This window comes from Symphalangus syndactylus, chromosome 3 (genome assembly GCF_028878055.3).
Source record: "Symphalangus syndactylus isolate Jambi chromosome 3, NHGRI_mSymSyn1-v2.1_pri, whole genome shotgun sequence".
Lineage (NCBI taxonomy): Eukaryota > Metazoa > Chordata > Mammalia > Primates > Hylobatidae > Symphalangus > Symphalangus syndactylus.
Window position 1 is genome coordinate 28,149,481 of NC_072425.2, and position 20,496 is coordinate 28,169,976.

Consider the following 20,496-nt stretch of genomic DNA (forward strand, 5'->3'; position numbering starts at 1 on the left):
ATAGCAACTTTTATAACAATCGGGATCTTACCATTGTGCCAGATACTATGTTAGGGACATTAAATGTCTAACTTTTTTTTTTTTTTTTTTTCCTCCATAGCAATTCTGAGTAGGTGTAATTAGGCTCATTTTACTTTGAGGAAGTTTAGGTTCAAATGTTAATGAAGTGACTGGCTAACATTACATGGTTAGTAAGTGGCAAAGACAGGTGGGATTCAAGCCCAAGCTTGCTTGACCCCAAAGGCCACATTTGCCTTGCATACTGGCTTGTCTCCCTCCCACATGCTGGGCTGAGAAAAGGAAACTGTGTGTATTACAGTCCCTGTCCCCAAATAGCTGTGGACTCATGGGGAAACAGACTGTGACCCAGAAACTGTCCCACCTGGCAGAATAAAGCTTGTGCTAGGAGAAGAATAATGAACATGGGAGAAAAAGAAAACTGATTCTTTCTGATGTGGGATATCAAAAGGAAGAAGGAACTTCCACACAAGGATTTTTCATTCGTGACAGCACTGAATGTTCCCAGCAATCCCAGGAGGCGGTTATTTATTATTGAGTCTATTGTAGAACAGGAAAAACAAGACCAGAAAAGTGCAGTGATTTGCCTGAAGTCACACAGCTAGGAAATGACAGTATCTGGATTAATCTTATTTTTATTTTTTTTTGTCTCCTCAGCATTCTTCTGCTTTTTGAACTCAGGAACATAACCACAGAGACTGCTGAGAAATAACTTACAGCGTTTTTTAAAATTTGATTTAAAAGACAATAATTTCAACATTTATTTTGGATTCAGAGGGTACATGTGCAGGTTTGTTACCTGGATATATTGTGTGATTCTGAGGTTTGCAGTACAATTGATCCCATCACTCAGGTACTAAGCATAGTGCCCAATAAGTAGTTTTTTAATCCTTGCACCTGTTTCTTCCCTTTCACCTCCCTGCCTCCTTTCCCCATCTAGTAGTCCCCAGTGTTTATTATTGCCATTTTAATGTCCATGAGTACCCAATATATAGCTCCCACTTTTTTTTTTTGAGACAGAGTTCTGCTCATGTTGCCCAGGCTGCAACCTCCATCTCCCGAGTTCAAGCAATTCTCCTCCATCAGCCTCCCGAGTACCTGGGATTACAGGTGCCTGCCACCACCCCTGGCTAATTTATTGTATTTTTAGTAGAGATGGGGTTTCCCCATGTTGGCCAGGCTGGTCTCGAACTCCTGACCTGACGTGATCCACCCACCTTGGCCTCCCAAAGTGCTGGGGTTACAGGCGTGAGCCACCACGCCCGGCCTAGCTCCCACTTACAAGTGAGAACATGTGGTATTTAGTTTTCTGTTCCTGTGTTAATTAGCTTAGGATAATGGCCTCCAGCTGCATCCATATTGCTGCAAAGGACATGATTTTTTTCTTTTTATGGCTGCATGGTATTTCATGTGTATATGCACCACATTATTTTTTTATCCAATCCACCATTGATGGGCACCCAAGTTGAGACCATGTCTTTGCTATTGTGAATAGGGCAGCAATGAACATACGATTGTCTGTGTCTTTTTGGTAGAGCGATTTATTTTCTTTTGGATGTATACTCAGTAATGGGATTGCTGGCTCTGAAGCATACATTGCTGATTCTTCAGGAAGAGGAGGCCAGGCCCGGCTGAGGGCAAAATGTGGAGAGAGATACTGAGGGTTGGACCCTGCAGAGAACAGGTGCTGCCTGGTAGTGCCTAAGTGGTTTCCAGATCCAGGTGTAGGCAGAGGTGAAGCAGGGGCATGGTTTTCATTCTCTGACAGGGAGCTCTCCTGGGGGATGGGGGCAGACTCTGTCTCCTCCACTCTGAAGTCTCAGGCCCCCTGGTGGTGCCTGCAGCTGCTGTCCTTCATTACCAAGGACTATTGATCCCTGTAATCCTTTTTGCATGCCCTCCTCTCCACCCCCGCCGCTTCCCTCCTTGTCAGCACCGAAGTCCAGCACAAATTGAGCGGCAGCTGAATTGGCATGAGTTGGTTAAAACTCCCAGTAATTATGGGATCTTGATTGGCCTGGTTGTCCAAATCAATGTCAGCATTAATAGACTGGCTAGCTGGCCTGGTTCACAGATTGAGGCTGAGTGGCAAGAGGGGTGGGGGACTGGGGACTGGCAGAGTCTTTCCCACTCACTCATATGCCAGGAAGCACACCAGAGGTCTCCTGGAACGAGAAGAACCAGGCCCACTCCGTTTCTTATCAAAGGGATGGTTCATATTGAAGAATTCAGCAGCCTTCTTCAGCCTGTGTGATCTTCAATAACCTTGCCTGTAAAATGAGTATATTGTATTTTAGAGGTCCTCTGAGTTTTGTGGGGATTAAAAAAGATAGCATACTGGGAAACATCCAGCTTATGGTAGGTGCATAATAAATATGCATTTCGTTTCCTTCCTTGCATCTTTCCCTACCTCTTCTTCCCAAGATGCTGTACCTAATCTGTACATCCAAGACTATGCCACAAGCAACCTCTCTGTCCCTAAAGCACCCAAGTCCTCTGGTAACCCATTACAGGGCCCTTCCCACAAGGTTCTCAGAATCTCTGTGTTACACTAGCCAGTTTGAACCACTTGTGACACCACAGACAGGCCACCTCCATGTGGTTCAGGGAAAAGAGAACCTCATTTGGCCCCATAGTCAGGGGGCCTTCAGTGGTCGGCTCAGTCAGCCTCTTGCTTGCTGTATGACCTAAGGCAGCTCACCTGACCTCTCTGAGTTTTAGTTTCCTCATTGGAAAAGTAGGCATGGAAGAAATGCCTACCATTTCCCTATATGTGGTTCCCTTCCATTTCTCCCTGAGTGTGTCCCATTTAGAGAAAGTAACAAGGTAACTACAACAGCAGTTAGCATTTAGTGAGCACCTGTCAGGCATCAGGCGCATATCAGGTAAATGACCTCCCAGGATCCTCTCACAAGCCTAGTGAGGAAGGAGTTATTTTCTCCAATGTATAAATTGTGGAAACTGAGACTTGGAAAAGCCAGGGCACACATTGAGGAAGTGGCTCAGTCAGACTTCATTCACGTTGTGTGTATTCTTTGTGACTGACAGCGTATTCTGGCTTTCATTATGTGTTTAGTGTCGTTATTTTCACATGTCATTTCATCTTTACCACTGCTGGGCATGGTGGCTCGTACCTGTAATTCCAGGGCTTTGGGAGGCTAAGATGGAGGATCATTTGAGGTCAGGAGTTCAAGACCAGCCTGGTCAACATAAGACTCCATATCTACAAAAAATAAAAATAAAATTAGCCGAGCATGATGGCACATGCCTGTAGTCCCAGCTATTCGAGAGGCTGAGGCAAGAGGATCCCTTGAGCCCAGGATTTCAAGGCTGCAGTGAGCTATGATCGCACCACTGCCTGCACTCCAGCCTGGGTGACAGAGTAAGACCTTGTCTGTAAAAAACAATAACAATAAATAAAAAAGATTTACCATAATTTTTGAGGCATACTATTGTTGAGAGGAGTACTATTAGTAGGAGGTAATACTGTTATTATGCTTTCTCTGGCCATGAGACTTAAAGAAATCAAATACCTAGTCCTTGGAGGAGAACAAGTCATTGTTCATAGTCAAGCAGGTTTGGAGGCATCCTTGTGATATCTTAAAACATGTTCAATCAATTCCAAGAAAATTCCCCATTTTCCTCTTAAAATACTTCAGAGCTAATTTTCCCCTTTTTACAATTCATAGTTGCTTTGATAAAAACTGAGCAGTTAGCACTGAAAGTCTTCTCTGACTTCCTGCTGTCCAGTGCCTCCATTGAAGGAGACTGAGGCTCAGAGTGTTCTCATCTGAAGGCTGTCAGCCAGTTAAAGACCGCAGCTGGGGCAGGGCGCAGTGGCTCACACCTGTAATCGTAATCCTATCACTTTGGGAGACTGAGGCGGGTAGATCACCTGAGGTCAGGAGTTCGAGACCAGCCTGGACTGGTGAAACTCCATCTGTACTGGAAAAAAACAAAAAAATGCTGAGCATGGTAGCACACTCCTGTAATTCCAGCTACTTGGGAGGCTGAGACAGGAGAATTGCTTGAACCCAGGAGGCAGAGGTTGCAGTGAGTCGAGATCGTGCCATTGCACTCCAGCCTGGGCAACAAGAGTGAAACTCCATCTCAAAAAGAAAGCAACTGGAAATTTTTGGCTGGGTGCAGTGCCTCAGGGCTGTAATCCCAGTACTTTGGGAGGCCGAGGCAGGCAGATCACCTGAAGTCAGGAATTCGAGACCAGCCTGACCAACATGGAGCAACCCGCCTCTACTAAAATTACAAAATTAGCCAGGCGTGTTGGTATATGCCTGTAATCCCAGCTACTCGGGAGGCTGAGGCAGGAGAATGGCATGAACCTGGGAGGCAGAGCTTGTAGTGAGCTGAGATCACGCCACTGCACTCCAGCCTGGGTGACAGAGCAAGACTGTCTCAAAAAAAAACAACAACAACAAAAACCACAGCCAGGCAGAACTGGAATCCAGCAATCTGGAGAGCCATTCACATGCGTTTATCCAGGGCCTGCTAGTGTTTGCCTGCCACCCCTACTTTGAGGATGATTTCATCATAATCCTTACCTTCCAGAAGGACAAACTGAGGCTCAGACAAGCCAAGTGACCAGCTCAAGGTGTCATAGCCAGTAAAAGCCTGGGTCTAAGACTAGAGTTCCTTCCATTACCCCACCTGCCTTTCAGGCCCAAGTTTGTAGCAAAGAATGAAATTGCCACACTGATGTCACCCGGGACCCATGTGGGGCAGGGCCCCACCTCCAGCATCAGCAGGAAGTCCCCCAGGCTTATTTACCATATGATTCATTCAGGCCCTAGGACAAATTGTTCTGTTTTGTAAGTTGGTTGTTTTTCCTTCTCCTGCTCAGAACAGCTGGCCCACCTTCTAGACCTGGGGGTGGGGTGGTAAAACAGCTCATTACAAATTTTGTACTCGGAGCAATTTGCATTCCATAATTAATGAACATTAACATGCATAATTACAAACAGAAACAAATGGCTTGGTGATGATGAAAAGTCGAGCTAGGAAGCAGCAAAGAGCAGGTTCACAGTATGAAGGAAGAAGCTGGGGGGAGCCTGGCAGGGCTAGCCTGTGGGAGGAACCTATGGGAATCCTCCAGGCATCCTCCTCTCCCTCCCTGCTAGGTCTTCAGAATCTCAAGGCTCAGAGACTTGGGCTCAGAGTCTTCCTATGAGTCCTCCCCTGAAATGGAGCAGAATGGGGGCTGTGAAGCTCTGGAGCTGCACTGACCTGGTTTAGACTCCCCGCTCTCTCACCTGCTTACTATAAAACCTCAGCAAAGAAGCACGCCTCCACGTGATGGAGTCCTTATTAGGCTGACTCACCCCCTTTCTCAAGCCCCCGCCCAGACCCACAGAGCCTGCTTCCCCAGACTCCTTTTGTGAACTCTAGGAAAGTGTGTAGAGATAATTGGATTCACTAACTTCAGTAATCTCTTCGAAGCAGCAAACAAAATCACTGTATTCCTCTGCTAGCAACCCTCCTATGCCTTCCAGTTGCACTTAGAATAAACTCCAGGTGCCTTATCATGGCCGAAGTCATGGGTCTTCAACTTTTTTGTATGAAGGATTATATAGTAAATATTTTAGGCTTTGCAGGTCACATGTGGTCTTTTTTTGTCTCGTGTTCTTTAAAAAAAAAAATGTAAAAGCCATTCTTAGCTCTAGGGCTGTGCAAAAACAGGTTTTGGAGGAGTAGACATATTTTCTCTATTTTTCTGGCTAAATACAACCAAAAACCCTGGATGTCCTATATAAAACAAGCATAAGCCTGAAAGGTGGAGCATTGCAGACCAGCTGAAGACTTTGGGACCCAAGGAAAGACATGGTGGTCAGTTCCTGGGTTCTCTTTGCCTCATGTGTCCCATCCTTGGAGCTAAAGGAGCCTGCAGCTCAGAAATGCCAATAGGTACATGTGAAGGAAAAACAAAACAAAACAAAACAAAACAAAACTGCTCTCCGTAGCCAGAATACCATAAAAAGGACAACCTAGCAAGACAGAAAAATGCTAGACAGTAACTGCTCTACTCCAGCCAAACACCACAGAAAAGGAAAAAAATTAAAATGAACCCACCCCTCCCCATGGAAGCAAAGGTTGAATGGCCTGGGGAGCCAGGAGTTTAATCTCAATGATAGATAGTGAGCACCCCCACCCCCTGGCCTATTCAGCATCAGTGAAGAGCATGACCTTCTACCCCTAATCCATGGTATTGAAGCACCTTCCCCCTTCCTGCTGGGTTGTTGTCAGGGAAGAACTAGTAGAAAGCCAGGACATTCACCACGGACCAGCATTCATGGGACCACCTTCCACTCAGTGTGCTGTTAGTGGAGATTAAGAGGGGAACAGTGACTAGACATACTGACCACTCCCATCCAGGAAGAGATCCGTGAAGTCCTAGTGGGGAGGTAAATTCCCACCTTAACCAGCTGAAAAGAGGGGCTTTTTCTTTGGGGTATCAGAGAAGGCCACATGGGGAACCGGGACTTCTTCATTCCCTTGTCAGTAACAAGGCCACCTGCTGGATGAGTGTCAGAAGAAGCCAGAGAAAATAGAAGGTTTGAAGGTCTATCTGGGTGCAGTGGCTCACACTTGAAATCCCAGCTACTCAGGAGGCTGAGGCTAGAGGATTGCTTAAGCCCAGGTGTTTGAGGCTATAGTGAGCTATGATTGTGCCACTGCACTCCAACGTGGGTGACGGAGTGAGACCTTGTCTCTAAAATAAATAAATATATGTCAATGAGAAGAGCCGAACTCTGCAAAATATTTGAAAAGATTTATTCTGAGCCAAATATGAGTGACCACAGCCTGTGACACAGCCCTCAGAAGGTCCTTAAAACATGTACCCAAGGTGGTCAGGGAGCAGCTTTGTTTTATACATTTTAGAAATGCTTTTGGGGACGGCGGGTTGTTGGTTCCAGACTATAGGGATATGGGGATGTTCTGGTTAAGATAAAGATTGTGGAGACCAAAGTTCCTTTGACATCTTTTAGTGGCTGCCCTTAGAGACAATAGATGACAAATGTTTCCTATTCAGATTTTAGTTAATCGCTTTAGGATTGGGAGGGTCTGAAAGAAAAAGATGTAGCTATGTTAATAGACATTCTTTATAGATGCAAAATTTTCCCTACAAAGAACAGCTTTGCAGGGCCATTTCAAAATATGTCAAAGAAACATGTTTTGGGGTAAACTATTTTGCCTTTTCTTCCTTGTCTCATGTTATGCCAGAGCCAGGTTGGGAAGTAAGTCACAATATATAGGATTAAATAAACCCATCTGATGAGAATTTATGATTTGTAGGGCATGACTCCCCAGACCCCTCAGATAGTAATTTGGGCAAGATAAAAAAAATCAGAGTTGTTCCTCATTAATATAAATAAGATCTGGAGTTGAAACATAATAATATAATGTAGTGCCAGAAATGTTCAGGTCACATTAAATGTAAATAATTTCTGTTTTATAAATTATTTCTTATTTTTTGTGAAACAGCATTTTGCTCTGTCGTCCGGAGTGCAGTGGCACAACCACAGCTCACTGCAGCCTCGACTTCTTAGGCTCAAGCGACTTTCCCACCTCAGCATCCTGAGTAGCTGGGACTACAGGCACTTGCCTCTATACTTGGATAATTTTTACAATTTTTTTAAAAGATAGGATCTCACTATGTTGCCCAGGCCAGTCTCAAACTCTTGGCCTTAAGTGCTCATCCTGCCTCAGCTTCCCAGTGTGCTGGGATTACGGGCATGAACCACTGTGCCCAGCCTCAGATAGTTTAAATACCAAAATTAAAAGGCATAAATTAGTGGAGTGGGTTTAAAAGCATGGCCTAGTTATATACTGTCTGCAAGACATTCACATTACATATAATGATATACACAGATTGAAAGTAAATGGATGGAAAAAGACACATGCAAATCAAACAAAAGTGAGAGTAGCTATATTAATAACAGATAAAATAGGCCTTCCAAATAATTACCACAGAGGGACATCAAATAATGATAAAAGATTATTTACCACGAAGACATAGAAATCCTAAATGTTTATGCATCAAACAACAGAACTGCAAAATGTGTGAGGTAAAATCTAACAGAACTGAAAGAAAAAATAGACAATTCTACAATGATGGTTAGATACTTCAATACCCCTTTCCAATACTGATAGAAGAACTAGACAGGAGTTTAGCAACAATATAGAAGGACTCAGTAACACCATCAACAAAAAAGATCTAGTTAACATTTATAGAACATTATGCCCAACAAAAATAGAATATATATTATTTTCAAGTGCCTACAGGACACATATCAAGACAAGACTATATCCTGGACCATAAAAAAGCCTCAACAAATGTTAAGATTCAAATTGTATGGAGTGTGTTCTCTGACCACAATAGAATCAACCAAGAAAGCAATAACAGAGCAATAACAGCTGCCCTCAGCAGCTGTAGACTGCTGTAGCAAAATAACATAAATTGGGTGCTTTGAACAACAGACTTATTTCTAACAGTTCTGGAGGCTGAAGTCTAAGATTGAGGTGCTGGCTAATTCAGTTTTTTGGTGAAATTCCGTTTTCCTTGCTTGCCTTCTTTCTGTGTCCTCATATGTTGGAGAGGGAGGGAGCTCTGGTCTTCCATTCTCTTCTTGTGAGGTACTAATCCCATTTATGAGGGCGTAACTCTTATGACCTAATCATTTCCCCAAGGCTTCAACAGCAAATATCATCACTTTGCAGGTTGTTTAGGATTTCAACATACAAATCCGTGGGGACATAAACCTTCAGCCCATAATAGAGATAACAGAAAAATCTTCAAATACTTAGAAAGTAAACAAGATATTTCTGAATAATCAATGGGTCAAAGAAGAAGTCTCAAGGGAAAGTAAAAGGACTGAACCAGATGAAATAAAAATACAATGTATCAAATTGTGTGGGGGACACAGCTGAAGCCATGATTCATCCTTTTCTTTTAACATATCTGTGTCTTTATACTCAATGAGAAGGAAATGTGTAGCCCTAAATGCATATATTAGAAAAGAGGAAGCTACAAATCAATAGTCTTGGCTCTTACCTCAAGAACCTAGAAAAAAAAAAAAAGAGCAAAATAAATCCAAAGGAAGCCGAAGGAAGGAAATCAATGTGATAGAAAACAGAAAAACAGCGAAGTCAATGAAACAAAATCTGATTATTTGAAAATGACAATAAAACTAAACAAACACAAGCAAGACTGAAAAGGAAGAGAGGAGAGAAAAAATAAATTACCAATATCTGAAACAGGTGATATCACCACAGACCTTGTGTAAATCAAAAGGATAATAAGGGAATGCTACAAATAATTTTACACACATAAACTTGATGAGTTAGATGAAATGGACCAATTTCTTAAAAACACAAACTACCACAATTTGCCAATATGAAATAGATAATTTGGAAAGCCCTATAACTGTTAAGGAAATTTATTTTGTCACTTTAGACTTCTCCTCCCCTCAGCTCCAAATCCCTGTCCTGGATAGTTTCACTGGAGAAATATACCAAATGTTTAAAGAAGAATTAACATCAATTCTAAAAACAAAACAAAACACTTCCAGAAAATTAGGGAGAATACTTCCCAAATCATTTTAAGACATTAGCATTATCTTGATACTAAAAGCAGACAAAGATAGTTCAAAAACAGAAAACTACAAAGTAAGACCAATAGCCCTCATGCATATACCACAGTTGTAAAAATCCTTAACAAAATATTAACAAATAGGATTCAACAATACATAAAATATAACTATACACATTACTAAGTGGGGTTTATTACAGGGATGCCAGAATGGCTTCCTATTTGAAAATCTATCAGTATATTATAATAACAGGCAGAAGAAGAAAAATCACATCATCATATCAATGGATACAAGAAAAACATTAGAGAAAATTCCACACCCAAAATGATTTTTAAAACTTTCAAAAAAAATAAGAATAGAGGAGAACTTACTCAACTTGACGAAGAACATCAATAAAAGAGCTACAGCTGACATATTTACGGTGAAAGACTGAATACTTTCTCCAAAAGGTCAGAGACAAGAAAAGGAGATTCACTCTGCCCGCTGTTATTCAACATCATGTAGGAAGTCCTAGCCAGTGCAATAACAGGGAAAAAAATATCAAAAAAGGAAGAAGGCATTCAGATAAGAAAGGAAGAAATAAGACTATAAGACTAACCCGTTGGCAGATCACATGATTTTTTTACATAGAAAATCTCAGGGAATCTACAAAATAAATTTCTAGAAGTAATTAGTAAGTTTGGCAAGGTCTCAGAATACAAGAAAAATATACAACATCAATTGTATTCCTATATACTAGCAATGAACATATGAACATTTGAAATAAAAAATACAATACCATTTGCAATTTCTGAAAAATAATGAAATATTCAGATGTGAATCTGACAAAATATGTAAAAAATACAATATCATTTGCAATCCCTAAAAAGTAATGAAATACTCAGATGCAAATCTGACAAAATATGCATGGGCCATGTTTAGCTTTAGCAAAACTTTAAAATACTCGTGAAAGAAATCAAAGAAGATCTAATCACATCGAGAGACATACTGTATTCATGAATTGGATAGCACAACATAATAAAGATGGCCACATGCCTCGAATTGATATAAAGGTTTAATATAATTCCTATCAAAACCTCAGCATGATTGTTATAAGCATAGACAAGATTTTTCTGGAATTTAAATGAAAGGCAAAGGAACTATAATGGCCAAAACTTCTTTTGAAAAAGAAGACTAAAGTGGAAGAAGTCTGTCTACCCTATTTTTAGGCTAAATTTATGCTTCTTTCACCCCATCCTCATTAACTTTTTATCATATTATACTTTTATCTTTATTTGTAATTTTTTTACTCTACAAAATAATCATTTTGTTTGTTTACTTGTTAATTATTTGTCTCTTCTCTAGAATATAAATTCTATGAGATAAAGGTCTTGTCTGTCTTCTTTACTACTATATTTTCAGCACCTAAAACATTTGCTTAGCACTGAGTAGGTAGGTGTTGAATATTTGTTAAATGTTCTAAAGAACTTAGACATATGGAAAAGAAAAAAATCAGCTAATAGTTTCGGTTACCTTTATTCATATTTTTATTTTTATATATTTAGGGGGCATAAGCAGGTCTCTTTCATGCATACATTGTGTAGTGGTGAAGTTTGAGCTTTTATTATACCCATCACCTGAATAGTGAACGTTGTACCCAATCAGTAGTACTTTGTCAACCCTCACACTCTTCCCACCCTTCCATTCTCCCACCTTTTGTAGTCTCCAGTGTTTGTCATTGCACTCTGTATGTGCAGGTATACCGATTGTTTAGCTCCCACTTATAAGTGAGAGCATGTCATATTTGACTTTGTTTCTGAGTTATTTAACTTCTGATAACGGCCTCCAGTTCTACCTATGTTGCTGCAAAAGACATGATTTCATTCTTTTTTATGCCCTAGTAGTATTCCATGGTGTGTCTGTGGGTGGATGGGGAGAAGGGAGGGGTAGGAGTGTATACCACATTTTCTTTATTCAATCAACTCTTGATAGACACTCAGGTTAATTCCATATTTTTGCTATTATGAAATAGCACTCATATGTTATTATTGTTGTGGTAAACATATGAGTGCCGGTATCTTTCTTTTTTTCTTCTTTTTTTTTTTTGAAACAGGGTCTCACTCTGTTGCCCAGGCTGGAGTGCAGTGGTGTGATCTCGGCTCACTGCGACCTCTGTCTCCTGGGTTCAAGTGATTCTCCCACCTCAACCTCCTGAGTAGCTGGGAGTATAGGCATTTATCACCATGCCTGGCTAATTTTTGTACTTTTAGTAGAGACAAGTTTTCACCATGTTGGCCAGGCTGGTCTCAAACTCCTGGCCTCTAGTGATCCACCTGCCTAGGCCTCCCAAAGTGCTGGGATTACAGGCGTGAGCCACCGTGACCGGCCTAATGTAATGATTTTTTCTCTTTGGGTTTATACCCAATAGTGGGATTGCCGGATTGAATGGTAGTTCTATTTTTAGTTCTTTAAAAAATCCTCCATACTGTCTTCCTTAAAGGTTGTGCTAATTTACATTCCATAAGTGTTCCCTTTTCCCCACAGCCTCACCAGCATCTGTTGTTTTTTGACTTTTTAATAGTAGCCATTCTGACTGGTGTGAGATGGTATCTCACTGTGGTTTTGATTTGCATCTCTCTGCTGAATAGTAATGTTGAACATTTTTTCATATGTTTGTGGGTCACTCGTATGTCTTCTTTTAAGAAGTGTCTGTTTATGTCTTTTGCCCACTTTTTAACGGGGTTGCTTTTGCTTGTTGCATTATTTAAGTTCCTTATGGACTCTGGATATTTGACCTTTGTCGAGTGCACAATCTGTGAATATTTTCTCCCATTATGTAGATTGTCTGTTTACTCTCTTGATAGTTTCTTTTGCTGTGTAGAAGCTCTTTAGTTTAATTAGATCTGAGGACTTAGTCACAAATTCTTTCCCAAGGCCAATGTCCAAAATGGTGTTTTCAGGTTTTCTTCTAGGATTTTTATAGTTTTCAGGTCTTAATCCATTTTGAGGTTTTTAAAAAATATATGGCAAGAAATATGAGTCCAGTTTCATTCTTCTGTGTATGGCTATCCAATTTTTCAGTACCATTTATTGACTAGTGATATGATTTGGATTTGTGTTCCCACCCAAATTTCATGTTGAGTTGTAATCCCCAGTATTGGAGGAGGGGCTTGGTAGGTGGTGATTGTATCATGGGGCTAGATTTCCCCTTGCTGTTCTTGCAATAGTGAGTTCTCATGAGATCTGGTTGTTTGAAAGTGTGTAACACCTCTCATTTTGCTCTCTTCCTCCTGCTCCCAGCAATGTGAAGATGTGCCTATTTCCTCTTCATGATTTTAAGTTTCCTGAGACCTCCCCAGCCATGCCTCCTGTACAGCCTCTGGAACCATGAGCTAATTAAACCTCTTTTATTTATAAATTACCCAGTCTTAGGTATTTCTTTATAGCAGTGTGATAATGGACTAATACAACTGAAGTATCATTTTACCAGTGTGTACTTTTGTTGACTTTGTCAAAGATCGTTTGGTTGTAGGTATGTGGCTTTATTTCTGGGTTCTCCATTCTATTCCATTGATCTAGGTACCTATTTTTATACCAATACCATGGTTTTGTGGTTTCTATGTCTTGTACTATAATTGGAAGTCAGATAATGTGATTTTCTAGCTTTGTTCATTTTCCTTGAGATTGCTCTGGTTATTTGGGTTCTGTTCTGGTTACATATGAGTTTTAGGATTTTTTTTCTAATGCTTTGAAAAATGATGTTGGTAATTTGATAGGGATTGGATTGAATCTGCAGATTGCTTTGGGCAATATAATCCTTTTAACAATATTGATTATCCAATTCATGAGCATGGGATGTTTCTCCATGTATTTATGTCATCTACAATTTATTTCATCAGTGTTTTGTTATTATTTTTATAGAGATCTTTCACTTCCTCATTAAATATATTCCTAGATATTTTATTGTTGTAGCTATTGTAAATTGATTGCTTTCTTAATTTGGTTCTCAGCTAGATTGATTTTGGTGTATAGAAATGCTACTGATTTCTGCATGTTATTTTTTATCTTGAAACTTGATAGAGTCTTTAGGGATTTTTAGATATGAGACAATATTATCAGCAAACAGGGATAATTTGACTTCTTCTTTTCCATCTTGGATAACATTTAATTTTTCTCTGTCCTGACTTCTCTGGTGAGAACTTCCAGTGCTATGTTGAATAAGAGTGTTGAAAGGGGACGTCTTTGTCCTGTTCTAGTTCTTAGAGGAAATGCTTTTTTTGTTTTTTCCCAATAAGACATTGGCTGTGGGTCATGGCCTTTACTATGTTGAGGTGTGTATCTTCAATGCTTACTCTGTTGAGGATTTTTTTTTATCATCAAAGGATGTTGAATTTTATTGAATGCTTTTTTTTTTTCTGAATCTATGGAGATTATTGTATGGCTTTTTTCCTGAATTCTGTTTATGTGATGTATCACGTTTATTGATTTGCATAGTCAAATCCTCATTACATCACAGGGATAAATTCCACCTGATCATGGTTTACTATCTTTCTGATGTGCTGTTGGATTTGATTTGCTAGTATTTTTTTTTTTTTTTTTTCTGAGATGGAGTCTCACTCTGTCGCCCAGGCTGGAGTGCAGTGGCATGATCTTGGCTCACTGCAACCTCCGCCTCCCGGGTTCAAGCAATTCTCCTGCCTCAGCCTCCCGAGTAGCTGGGATTACAGGCATGTGCCACCATGCCCAGCTAATTTTTTTGTATTTTTAATAGAGACAGGGTTTCACCATGCTGGCCAGGCTGGTCTCGAACTCCTGATCTCGTGATCCGCCTGCCTCAGCCTCCCAAACTGCTGGGATTACAGGCGTGAGCCACCATGCCCAGCCTTTTGCTAGTATTTTGTTAAGCAAAATACTAACATCTATATTCATCAGGGATATTAGTGTATAGTTTTCTTTTTTGTTGTTGTTATTTCCTTGTATGGTTTTGGTATCAGGGTGATACTGGCCTGATAGAATGAGGTAGAATTTCCTCTTCCTCATTTTTTTGGAATTGTTTCAGGAAGATTGGTGTTAGTTTACTTCGGATGTTTGGTAGAAGTCAGCAGTGAATTCATCCAGTCCTTGGCTTTTTCTGTTGCTATTGAGAGATATTTTTTATTATTGATCCAATCTCAGTACTCATTATTGGTCGGTTCAGGAGTTCTGTTTCTTCCTGGTTCAATCTCTATAGGTTTTGTGTAGTCAGGAATATATTCATTTTTTCTAAGTTCTCTAGTTTGTGAACATAATAGTCTTCGTAGTAGTCTCTGATGATCTTTTGTATTTCCGTGGCATCAGTTGTAGTGTCTGTTTTTATATTTCTGGTTGTATTTATTTGAGTCTTCTCTCTTTTCTTGCTAGTGGCTTATTAATTTTGTTTATCATTTCAAAAAATTATTTTTTCATTTCATTGATCCTTTGCATTGCTTTTTGGGTCTATTTAATTTATTTCTGCTCTGATCTTTGTTTTGTTATATCTTTTCTCCTGCTTACTTTGGGTGTGGTTTGTTCTTGTATTTCTAGTTCTTTTTTTTTTTTTTTTTTTTGGAGACAGAGTTTCGCTCTTGTTGCCCAGGCTGGAGTGCAATGGCGCAATCTTGGCTCATCGTAACCTCTGCCTCCTGGGTTCAAGAGATTCTCTTACCTCAGCCTCCCAAGTAGCTGGGATTACAGGCATGCACCACCGCACCCGGCTAATTTTGTATTTTTAGTAGAGACGGGGTTTCTCCATGTTGCTCAGGCTGGTCTCGAACTCCCAACCTTAGGTGATCCACCCACCTCGGCCTCCCAAAGTGCTGGGATTACAAGCATGAGCCACCGCTCCCAGCCATATTTCTAGTTCCTTCAGGTGTGATATTAGGTTGTTAATTTGCGATAATTTTTTGATATAGGCATTTAATGCTATAAACTTTCCTCTTAGCACTGATTTTGCTGTATAATACACATTTTGAGATACTGTGTTTTCATTATCATACAGTTGTTAGTTGAGGTTGTGGTGAAGTTAAGCTGGGACCTTGAACACAAAGTGAGCCAGTCTTCACACCTGATGGTGGCAGCAGTGGGGTGAGTGTGCCTGTTTTTAGGCCCCGAAGTAGCTTACACTGGTTTCAGTGTTAGTAGGTTTTTGAGGGCTGATTCTTGGGCAACTAGTTGGCTTGCTTAGAAGCTAGTAGTGGGAACAGTATGGGTAGATTTTGGGGCCCCTGGGAAGCTAGTGTAGTGTGGCTGATGGCAGTAATGATGGTGGTAGAGCAACCCACTGGGACTCAAGCAACCCGTGTTAGTCTTGCTGGGAGCTGTGATGGGCGGACTAGTCCCCAGTCTCGCAGCCACCCACAGCAGGGTGGTGGGTATTGTCCTGAGTATGCTTAGGAGAATGTGGTCTACTCTGTCCCGCTCCCAGCAAGGTGGTGGCTACAGCCATGTTACCTCAAACTCGGCCCCAAGGCTGGGGCACAGTCCAGCATTAAATGCTCAGCATGGTGCCAGCTGTGGGCTGTGACCAGAAAGGGTGGGGTCCTTCTCAGGTGAGCCACACTGGCAAGAAGCTGTGGTGAGTGTGGCCCACTTGAGTCTTGGTCTCACAGCAGCCTCTTGCAGGGCAGTGGGTATTGTCCTAGATACGCATAGGATAGCCTGGTCTCCCTATCCCTCCTTGACTGAGTGGCAGCTGCAGCCACATCAACCCAAACTCACGCCAGTGGTAGGGTGCAGCTCAGCATTAACCTGTCAAAAACGGTGCTTTGGGCCTGATACCAGAGAAGGCAGAGTCCATCCCAGGCAAGAAATGTGGACAAGAAGCTGTGGGAAGTACAGCCTATCCATGTCTCAGTCTCAATAGCAGCCTCCAGCAGGGCAGTAAGGAGCTTCCTGGGGATGTGTGGGAGTACCCAGTCTTCCCTCTCCCTCTTTAGAACAGGGCAACAGCAGCCATATCTGTAGATCCCCAGTATCTTGGCTCTCAAAATCGTGCCCAGCTGTGTCTACTCCAGGTTCAGATGCCTGTGGGATTTTATGTGGGTTCTCATTCTGTGGCAATGGTTTTATGCAACCTTTAGGCACTTCGGATGTCAGGCCAAAGGCCCCAGTAGGTTGAGGGTTTGTCCCACAGCCAAGGTGTAAAACCCCATTTTGGAACCCTGGGGGTTTCTCTCTTATTGTTTCCCCACATCCGGGAGCCCCTTCCAGCTCTCAGTTGGTTTCTGACTGGAAAAGCTGCCTCAAAGTCTCTGCTTACTTACTTCTGGTGCTTCTCATTTCTTCTCTGTTGAATCCTAGCATTCTCTTCTAGACAATCTGTTTGAAATCTGTGTATCGGCCGGGCGCGGTGGCTCACGCTTGTAATCCCAGCACTTTGGGAGGCCGAGGCGGGTGGATCACGAAGTCAGGAGATCGAGAACACGGTGAAACCCCGTCTCTACTAAAAATACAAAAAAATTAGCCGGGCATGGTGGCGGGCACCTGTAGTCCCAGCTACTCAAAGAGGCTGAGGCAGGAGAATGGCGTGGGCCCGGGAAGCGGAGCTTGCAGTGAGCCGAGATCACGCCACTGCACTCCAGCCTGGGCGACAGAGCGAGACTCCATCTCAAAAAAAAAAAAAAAAAGAAATCTGTGTATCTACTTATTATTCTGGTTCCACTCCATGGAGGAGGCACATACTACCTGCATCTAGTCAGACATCGTGATTCCTCCTAACTAAGCTAGGTTTTCTTTTGGGGTTTTGGTTAATTTATCACTTGTTTATATATCCCCATTCATTTCTTCTTCATTTATTAGGCATCTATTATGTACCAGTTCTAAAGCCAGATACTTTAGAAGTGTTTTCTCATACAATCTTCAGAAGTGCCTCCAAGAGAGACATTATTTGCATTTTACAGATGAGGAACCTGAGGCTGTCTCTGAGGTTGAAGCATCCTGCCTATATGCTCAGTGTCACAAATCTTTCCTTGGAATTCAGGCCTGACTTTAGTCCTCATAGTCTTGTCTCCAAACTGGCTCCTCTATTTATAGAAAGAAAACAGGCCCAAATAGTTTCAAGGACTTGTCGAAGGTCACAAGGCAAGCAAGCGACAGTGCCTGGTAATGAATTCTAGTCTTCCTCTTCTAGTACATTAGATGTCTCTTTTCTCTTCCTGTAGGAACTTCCTTCCTACAGGGTTCCCTTTCTACAAGAGGAGAAAAGACTAAAACCTCCCTGTTTCAATATTGCCTAGTCACTCACATTTGCAGAATTTTTATTTTCCCAAACAAATTTTACCATACTTTTTAATGTTTGTTCTATAACTAGTTCTCTGATAGATGTGTATATTTATCTCTCAAACCAGATTCTAAGCTCTTTTCAAATACCTGTAACAGCAGAACAATTTGCTGATCACTGTGCTAAGTACTGCATACATTTATTTCACTATATTAGTTAGCTATTGCTGTGTAACAAATTATCTCAAAAATCAAGTCACTTAAAACAAAAAGTATTTATTATCCCACACAATTTTTAAGGGTCAGAAATTCAAGAGCAGCTTAGATGTGTGGTTCTGGACCACCCCTACAAAGTCTCAGTCAAAACGTCAGCTGGGGTTGCCAGTATCTGAACAGGCTTGATTGGGGCTGGATAGTTTATTTGTAGGCTCACTCATGTTTTGCTGGCAGGCCCCAGCCTTACTGGCTGTTGGCCAGAGGCTTTACTTCCTTGCCACATGAAACTCTCCATAGGGCTGCCGAAAACATGGCAGCTTGCTTTCACTAGAGCAAGTGATGAGAGAGAGAGACAGACAGAGGGAGAGAAAGATCTCTCTTATGATTTACCTTTAGAAGCCACATACCTCCTCTTCTGCCACATACTATTGGTCACATAGACCAGTTCTGGGGCAGCATAGGAGGGGACTACACGAGTCTTAATACCAGAAGGCAGGAATCACTGGGGACCATCTTTGAAGCTGGCTACCATACTATTTATCCATCACAGTAATCACATGAAGATAGGAGACTTTATGTCACTGCCTGAAGGTTATACAACTTATAAGAAGCAGTCTGGATTCAGATCCAAAGTTAATACACGGACACACTAAATGTCATTTCTGGCACTCCACCAATTCATTCAGCAAATAACAAGTACCAACTGTGTGCCAGATGGCTTAGGACAAGCCACATGGTCCATACTATTATAACATTTACATTTTGGTGGAGGAGAAAGATAGTAAGCAACGAACTAATTGAAATACTAATAATATACAAGTAATCTCAAATGATAACTAGATCTTATCTGCCCCTACTCATCCTCAAACGCACAGTGCCTGAAGTCCATGATAGAGGAAGGAATGACGGTGACTGGTAAACCCACTTCATGTACTTAGAAAGCCTTTCCCACAGGCATGGATCAAATCTTGCCTTTAATTTGCTGTGTGATGTTGGTCAAGTCCCCTCACCTTCCTGATCCTCAGTTTACCATCAGCAAATCATCTTGGGGAGAGAGACTATAGGATCTGTAAGTTTGCAAAATGCTTTAACCTGAAGGGAAGTGAGTGTAGTGGACAGAGAACACCAAGCTGGGGCAAGGGAAGCCTGGCTTCACGTTCTCCACTCATGTGCTGAGGAATACGGGGTGATGTCCTTTAACTTTCTGGGCCTCAGTTCTAAAGTAAGGAGGTTAGATCAGCTCTAAGCCCTGCCTTGTTCTAACTTCCTAAAACTAGATGTCAGTCAGCCAGTAAATAACAGGACTTCCTACAACTAGATGTCAGTCAGTCAGTAAATGACAGGACTTCTTAAAACTAGAGGTCAGTCAGTCAGTAAATGACAGGGTGGTGAAGTGGCTTGCCCATTAGGCAGTTAATAGCAACAAAGTTGAGAAGCCTGAGAAGCTCTTCTCAGGTTGTGTGACCCTCTCCTCAGCTTCCTCCTCTGCAAAATGGGAATCATGACGGTACCTACCTTGTCTGCTGCAAGAAATTGCTGCAAACTCGGTGGCTGAAGATAATTATTAAGAAATTTATTCTCTCCCAGTGCTGGAGGCCAGAAATCCAAAATCAAGGTGCTGTCATTTGATTTCTGGTGGTGCTCCTTCTGGAGGCTCTAGCGGAGAATCCGTGCCTGGCCTCTTGCAGGTTGTGGTGGCCGCAGCATTGATCAGTTTGTGGCCACATCGCACCAATCTCTGTTCCACCCCCACATCGCCTTCTCCTCTGTGTGTGTAATTTCTTTCTGCCTCTTTGTCATGAGAACATTTGTGATGGCATTTAGGCCAATCTGGAAAACCCAGGAGGGTGTCCCCAAGAGTTTTGACACAGTCACATCTGCATAACCTTTACCACAGAAAGTCACATTCACAGATTCCAAGTTCCAGGGCTTAGGACAGAGATATGTCTTTGGGATCCATTATCAGCCTACCACTCTACCTCATATATTTGCTATAGGGATTAAATAAGTTAAAACAGGTAAAATGCTTACTTAGATAAAACCTGGAGCTTAGTGAACACATTTAAAAAAAACAAGTGTGGTAGAGAATCATTGGGGGATGGGAAGAACTGAGACCATACCCTGCCCAGGTGTCTCCTGTTACCTGGTAAGAAGACCAGTCATTCTTTTCAACATGCTCCGCCAGTCTGCAAACAGACTGAAGCCAGGCCCCAGTACTCACAAACGGCTCCAAATGACCCTGTGACCAGGTGCCCTCTTGTCTGACAGTGAATGTTCAGAGACAAGCAGGGGCTTCCTCTGAGCTTGTATTAATGTGTACAGCACTTCACTCACATGGAAAATTGATTTTTTAAGCACAAAATGCAGCAGTTTTATAACCTTTCTGCAGCTTGACAAAGGCCATTTATAACCTACTTTCTCTGTCACTCTTCCTGGCGCCAGT

The 20,496-nt window shown here is 41.7% G+C and overlaps 1 protein-coding gene and 1 long non-coding RNA gene across 5 annotated transcripts in view; one reads left to right on the top strand and one right to left on the bottom strand.

Annotated features, from left to right (window-relative positions):
- ASTN2 (astrotactin 2) overlaps positions 1-20,496 on the top strand; it is a 1,055,774-nt gene that overhangs the window by 583,824 nt on the left and 451,454 nt on the right. The gene's annotated exons all lie outside the window — the stretch shown is intronic.
- Positions 1,533-20,257, bottom strand: LOC129478963 (uncharacterized). Of its 2 annotated transcripts, XR_010120188.1 has the most exons (4): positions 19,569-20,257; positions 9,995-10,133; positions 3,153-3,241; positions 1,533-2,288 (listed from the first exon to the last, which is right to left on the bottom strand). It is a non-coding gene; the product is annotated as an uncharacterized lncRNA (long non-coding RNA). The 2 variants fall into 2 exon arrangements; XR_008656517.2 differs by lacking the exon at positions 19,569-20,257 and having other exon boundaries at positions 9,995-10,723.